Here is a 7,398-nt window from a genome sequence, read left to right on the forward strand (position 1 = left end):
GACCCATAGCGAGACCCACAGAGGGACCCACGGTGGGACCCACAGCCAGCCCCACAGCGAGCCCCACGGCGGGACCCACGGCGTGACCCATAGCGAGACCCACAGAGGGACCCACGGCGTGACCCATAGCGAGCCCCACGGCAAGACCCACAACGGGACCCACGGCCAGCCCCACAGCGAGCCCCACAGCGAGCCCCACGGCGGGACCCACGGCGGGACCCACGGCGGGACCCACGGCCGGCCTGACCCACTCCAGCCCCCCAAGTGTGGGGCAGCCCCGGCCGGCCCCACTCCAGCCCCCCAACTTGGGGGTCCCACGGACTGACCCACGCGGACATTGGGGGGGGGGGAGAGGGGGGGGGAGGCGGGAGCTGATTGGCTGCCAGACGAGGCCCCGCCTCCCTCATTAGAATATTGCATATTTATTAGGGGGGAGGGGCTCGGGTTTGGCCCCGCCCCCCAAGCTCCGCCCCCCTTCCCCCCCCCCCTTTTGGCTTTTAATAAACTCCCCCCCCCCCCCTCGAGTGGTGACGTCACGGCGATGATGTCATCGGGGCGGTAATGACGTCATCGGGGGGGGTGTGATGATGTCATCGGGGTGGTGATGACGTCATCGGGGCGGTGATGACGTCATCAGGGGGGCGATGACGTCAGCGGCGGATCCGGAAGCCGAAGGCGTTCTTGCCCCCGCCGCAGTCGCCTTTAATGGGGGGGGGGGGAAATTGGGGGGGTTATGGGGAGATGTGGGGCGCTATGGGGCGATGTGGGGAGATGTGGGGCGCTATGGGGAGATGTGGGGTGATGTGGGGTGATGTGGGTGGGGAGATGTGGGGCGCTAGGGGGCAGCTATGAGGTGATGTGGGGCGCTATGGGGCACTGTGGGGCGCTAGGGGGCAGCTATGGGGAGATGTGGGGTGCTGTGGGGCGATGTGGGGTGATGTGGGGAGATGTGGGGAGATGTGGGGAGATGTGGGTGGGGAGATGTGGGGCGCTATGGGGAGATGTGGGGCACTGTGGGGCGATGTGGGGTGATGTGGGGCGATGTGGGGAGATGTGGGGCGCTATGGGGCACTGTGGGGCGCTATGGGGTGATGTGGGGTGATGTGGGGAGATGTGGGGCGATGTGGGGTGATGTGGGGTGATGTGGGTTGGGAGATGTGGGGCGCTAGGGGGCAGCTATGGGGTGATGTGGGGCGCTAGGGGGCACTGTGGGGCGCTATGGGGTGATGTGGGGAGATGTGGGGCGCCGTGGGGAGATGTGGGGCACTATGGGGTGATGTGGGGCGCTATGGGGTGCTGTGACGTGGGGTGCTATGGGGAGATGTGGGGCGCTATGGGGTGATGTGGGGCGCTATGGGGTGATGTGGGGCGCTATGGGGCGCTATGGGGCGGGGTTGGGGGGCACTCACAGGCCCCCAGGCGCTCCTCCAGCTCCAGCAGCTGCTCCCCCAGCGCCTCCGCTCGCTCCAGGCCCCGCTGGGCCCCCCCCACGCGCTATGGGGCAGGGAAGGGGGCGGGGGTTGGGGGGCGGGGGGGGCACCACTTATGGGGCGCTGGGACCCACAAGTGCCCCCCCCCCGATTTGGGCTCACCTCCTCCAGAGCCTTCATCCGCTGCTGCAGCTCCTGCAGGGGGGCTGGGGGGGCACAGCGTGGCCCCATAGCTCTGCCCCATAGCTCTGCCCCATAGCCAGCCCCATAGCTCTGCCCCATAGCCCTGCCCCATAGCCAGCCCCATAACCTGCCCCATAGCCCTGCCCCATAGCCAGCCCCATAACCTGCCCCATAGATCCCTGCCCCATAACCTGCCCCATAGCCCAGCCCCATAGCCAGCCCCATAGCCATGCCCCATAGCCCACCCCATAGCCGGCCCCATAGCCCGCCCCATAGCCAGCCCCATAACCTGCCCCATAGCCCACCCCATAGCCCGCCCCATAGTCCTGCCCCATAGCCAGCCCCATAACCTGCCCCATAGCTCTGCCCCATAGCTCTGCCCCATAGCCCTGCCCCATAGCCCAGCCCCATAACCTGCCCCATAGCCCTGCCCCATAGCCCAGCCCCATAGCCAGCCCCATAACCTGCCCCATAGCCCGCCCCATAGCCAGCCCCATAACCTGCCCCATAGCCCGCCCCATAGCCCCGCCCCATAGTCCTCCTCCATAGCACCACCCCATAGCCCTGCCCCATAGCTCTGCCCCATAGGCGGCCCCATAGCCTGTCCCATAGCCCAGCCCCACAGCCCCCCATAGCCCCCCAAATCCCCCCCAACCAGCCCCATAACCCCACAGCCTGCCCCCCAACCACCCCCTCTGCCCCACAACCTCCCCCCTGCCCCACAACCTGCCCCACAACAGCCCCCCAAACCTGCCCCATCCCAACTCCCCACAGCCCCACACCCCGCCCCACACCTGCCCCATATCTCCCACCCCACACCCAGCCCCACACCTGCCCCACATCTGCCCCATATCTCCCACCCCACACCCAGCCCCACACCTGCCCCACACCTGCCCCACACCTGCCCCATATCTCCCACCCCACACCCAGCCCCACACCTGCCCCACACCTGCCCCACACCTGCCCCATATCTCCCACCCCACACCCAGCCCCACACCCTGCCCCACACCTGCCCCACACCTGCCCCACACCTGCCCCACACCTGCCCCACACCCCCCACTCACCCCCTTGGTCGGGGCAGGGGCCGGGGCGCGGCGGCAGAACCCAGCGCGAGGCCACGCGGTACCAGGTGCTGGGACCCCCGGGTCAGGGCCCCCCATGGGACCCTGCCCCATAGCGCCCCACAAGTGCCCCCCCCACACCCCATAGGGTCCCAGCTATCGGGGTCCCAGCCCCACAACTCCGCCCCATAGCACCCCACAAGTGCCCTCCCCACCCCATAGGGACCCAGCTATTGGGGTCCCAGCCCCCCAACTCTGCCCCATAGCGCCCCACAAGTGCCCCCCCCACACCCCATAGGGTCCTGGCTATCGGGGTCCCAGCCCCACAACTCCGCCCCATAGCACCCCACAAGTGCCCCCCCCACACCCCATAGGGACCCTGCCCCATAGCACCCCCCACCCCATAGGTGCCTTATCGGGGTCCCAGCCCCCCAACTCCGCCCCATTGCGACCCAAGGACCCCCCCATGGGACCCACAGACCCCCCCTCCTGCCCCATAGCGCCCCACAAGTGCCCCCCCCCCCACCCCATAGGGTCCCAGCTATCGGGGTCCCAGCCCCACAACTCTGCCCTATAGCAACCCAAGGACCCCCCATAGTGACCCACAGCCCCCCCATGGGACCCACAGACCCCCCCTCCTGCCCCATAGCGCCCCACAAGTGCCCCCCCCACACCCCATAGGGTTCTGGCTATCGGGGTCCCAGCCCCACAACTCTGCCCTATAGCGACCCAAGGACCCCCCCATAGTGACCCACAACCCCCCCATGGGACCCACAGACACCACTCCTGCCCCATAGCGCCCCACAAGTGCCCCCCCACACCCCATAGAGACCCAGCTATCAGGGTCCCAGCCCCACAACTCTGCCCCATAGCGCCCCACAGCCCCCCCCCATAGGGACCCTGCCCCATAGCGCCCCACAAGTGCCCCCCCACACCCCATAGGGTCCCGGCTATTGGGGTCCCAGCCCCCCAACTCTGCCCCATAGCGACCCAAGGACCCCCCATAGTGACCCACAGCCCCCCCATGGGACCCACAGACCCCCCCTCCTGCCCCATAGCGCCCCACAAGTGCCCCCACCACACCCCATAGGGACTCAACTATCGGGGTCCCAGCCCCACAACTCCGCCCCATAGCGACCCAAGGACCCCCCATAGTGACCCACAGCCCCCCCATGGGACCCACAGACCCCCCCTCCTGCCCCATAGCGCCCCACAAGTGCCCCCCCCACACCCCATAGGGACCCAGCTATCGGGGTCCCAGCCCCACAACTCCGCCCCATAGCACCCCACAAGTGCCCTCCCCACCCCATAGGGACCCAGCTATCAGGGTCCCAGCCCCCCAACTCTGCCCCATAGCGCCCCACAGCCCCCCCCCATAGGGACCCTGCCCCATAGCGCCCCACAAGTGCCCCCCCCACCCCATAGGGTCCCAGCTATCGGGGTCCCAGCCCCCCAACTCCGCCCCATCGCGACCCAAGGACCCCCCATAGTGACCCACAGCCCCCCCATGGGACCCACAGACCCCCCCTCCTGCCCCATAGCGCCCCACAAGTGCCCCCCCCACACCCCATAGGGACTCAACTATCGGGGTCCCAGCCCCACAACTCCACCCCATAGCGACCCAAGGACCCCCCTATGGGACCCACAGACCCACCCCATAGCGACCCTGCCCCACAGACCCCTCTCGCCCCATAGCGCCCCACAAGTCCCCCCCCGCCCCATAGCGCCCCATACCGGTAGGTGCTGCAGACGCGGCCCCCGCACAGGGTGAGGTAGGGCTGGTGCTGGGCCTGGACGAAGGTCTCGCTATGGGGCCGGGGGGGCCCGCTATGGGGCTGGGGGGGCCCCCCATAGGGCCAGCGGCAGCAGCCCCCCCTGCTGGGATCCCCCCCCCCCCAGGTCAGAGCTGGGACCCCCAGGTCCCCCCCAGCCCCATAGGATCCCCCCCTGCCCCATAGGAACCCCCCTGCCCTATAGGATCCCCCCTGCCCCATAGGATCCCCCCTGCCCCATAGGAACCCTCCCAGCCCCATAGGATCCCCCCTGCCCCATAGGAACTCCTCCTGCCCCATAGAAACCCTCCCAGCCCCATAGGATCCCCCCCAGCCCTATAGGAACCCCCCTGCCCCATAGAAACCCCATAGCCTCCCCCAGCCCCATAGAAACCCCCAAATCCCCCTGCCCCATAGCTCCCCTGCCCCACAACCTCCCTCCTGCCCCATAGCCCCGTTCCTGCCCCATAGAAACCCCCAGATTCCCCTGCCCCATAACCCAACCCCCTGCCCTATAGCTTCCCTGCCCCATAGAAACCTCCCCAGCCCCATAGGGATCCTCCCTGCCCCATAGGAACCCCCCTGCCCTATAGGAACCCCTCCTGCCCCATAGGAACCCCCCTGCCCCATAGGATCCCCCCTGCCCCATAGGAACCCCTCCTGCCCATAGGAACCCCTCCTGCCCTATAGGAACCTTCTCAGCCCCATAGAAACCCTCCCAGCCCCATAGGATCCCCCCGCCCCATAGGAACTCCTCCTGCCCCATAGGAACCCCCCTGCCCTATAGGAACCTTCTCAGCCCCATAGAAACCCCCAGCCCTATAGGATCCCCCCTGCCCCATAGGAACCCCCCTGCCCCATAAGGACCTTCCCAGCCCCATAGGATCCCCCCCAGCCCTATAGGAACTCCCCTGCCCCATAGACACCCCATAACCCCCCCAGCCCCATAGAACCCCCAAATCCCCCTGCCCCATAGCTCCCCTGCCCCATAGCTCCCCTGCCCCACAACCTCCCTCCTGCCCCATAGCCCCCATCCTGCCCCATAGAACCACCTGAATCCCCTGCCCCATAACCCACCACCCTGCCCCATAGCTCCCCTGCCCCATAGCCCCCCTCCTGCCCCACATCCCCCCACCCCACATCCCCCTCACCTCTGCAGGGCCCCCCCCAGGGCTGCGCCCCACAGCAGCGCCGCGCCCCACAGCAGCCCTCCCGCCATGCCCGGACCCACTTGTGGGGCAGCCCCGGGCCCCCCCCCCACCCCCCCACCCCCCACACCCCCGCCCCATTATGTCCCTGTCCCCCCCCTCCGCCCCCCCCCCGGCCCCACAAAGGCCCCCTTGTCCCGGGGGGGGGTGGCAACAGGGGAGGCTTTGTGTGGGGCTGGGGGGGGCACATCCGGCCCCATGGGGCGGGGGGGTGTGGGGCAGGGGGTTATGGGGCACAAAGCTATGGGGCACAGAGATGTGGGGCAGGGGGATGTGGGGTGGGGGGATGTGGGGCTGGGATCTATGGGGCAGGGGGATGTGGGGCTGGGAGATGTGGGGCAGGGGGTTATGGGGCACAAAGCTGTGGGGCAGGGGCCTATGGGGCAGGGATCTATGGGGCAGGGATCTGGATCTATGGGGCGGGGGGATGTGGGGCTTGGGAGATGTGGGGCAGGGGGTTATGGGGCACAAATCTATGGGGCACAGAGATGTGGGGCAGGGGGATGTGGGGTGGGGGGATGTGGGGCAGGGATCTATGGGGCAGGGGGATGTGGGGCTGGGAGATGTGGGGCAGGGGGTTATGGGGCACAAATCTATGGGGCAGGGAGCTATGGGGCAGGGAGCTATGGGGCAGGAGGTTATGGGGCAGAGGGATGTGGGGCTGGGATCTATGGGGCAGGGGGATGTGGGGCTGGGAGATGTGGGGCAGAGGTTATGGGGCACAAAGCTATGGGGCAGGGATCTATGGGGCAGGGAGATGTGGGGCAGGGAGATGTGGGGTGGGGGGATGTGGGGCAGGGGGTTATGGGGCACAAATCTATGGGGCACAGAGATGTGGGGCAGGGGGATGTGGGGCAGGAGGGTGTGGGGCAGGGATCTATGGGACAGGGAGCTATGGGGCACAGAGATGTGGGGCAGGGGGATGTGGGGTGGGGGGATGTGGGGCTGGGATCTATGGGGCAGGGGGATGTGGGGCTGGGAGATGTGGGGCAGGGGGTTATGGGGCACAAATCTATGGGGCAGGGAGATGTGGGGCACGGAGATGGGGGGCAGGGAGATGTGGGGTGGGGGATGTGGGGCTGGGATCTATGGGGCAGGGGGATGTGGGGCAGGGGGTTATGGGGCACAAATCTATGGGGCAGGGATCTATGGGGCAGGGAGATGTGGGGCAGGAGGTTATGGGGTGGGGGGATGTGGGGCTGGGGGATGTGGGGCAGGGGGTTACGGGGCACAAATCTATGGGGCAGGGAGATGTGGGGCACGGAGATGGGGGGCAGGGAGATGTGGGGCAGGGGGTTATGGGGCAGGAATCTATGGGGCAGGGATCTATGGGGCAGGGGGTTATGGGGCACAAAGCTATGGGGCAGGGATCTATGGGGCAGGGATCTATGGGCAGGGGGATGTGGGGCAAATTTTGGGGTGAATTCTGCCCCAAAAGGCCAACTGGGGAGGGGGGGGTCCCCCAGATGACGTCACCCCCCAGATGACGTCATTCCCCCCCCCAAGGGTCGCGACCCCAGCAATGACGACGCGAGCCAGGATTTTCCCAAATCTTTCATTTTTCTCCCCAATCCGCCCGCGCCCCGGCCCCGCTTCCCGCTCATTCATTAATTAAATCCCGCTCGTTAATTAAAATTCCCATTAATTAATTAATTAATTCCCGCCCCGGCCCCCAGCCCCACACATCGCCCCCCCCAGCCCCACATCTCAGCCCCATAGCGCCTGCCCCACATCCCCCCCCCAC

This window comes from Anas acuta, unplaced genomic scaffold, assembly GCF_963932015.1.
Source record: "Anas acuta unplaced genomic scaffold, bAnaAcu1.1 SCAFFOLD_358, whole genome shotgun sequence".
Classification (NCBI taxonomy): domain Eukaryota; kingdom Metazoa; phylum Chordata; class Aves; order Anseriformes; family Anatidae; genus Anas; species Anas acuta.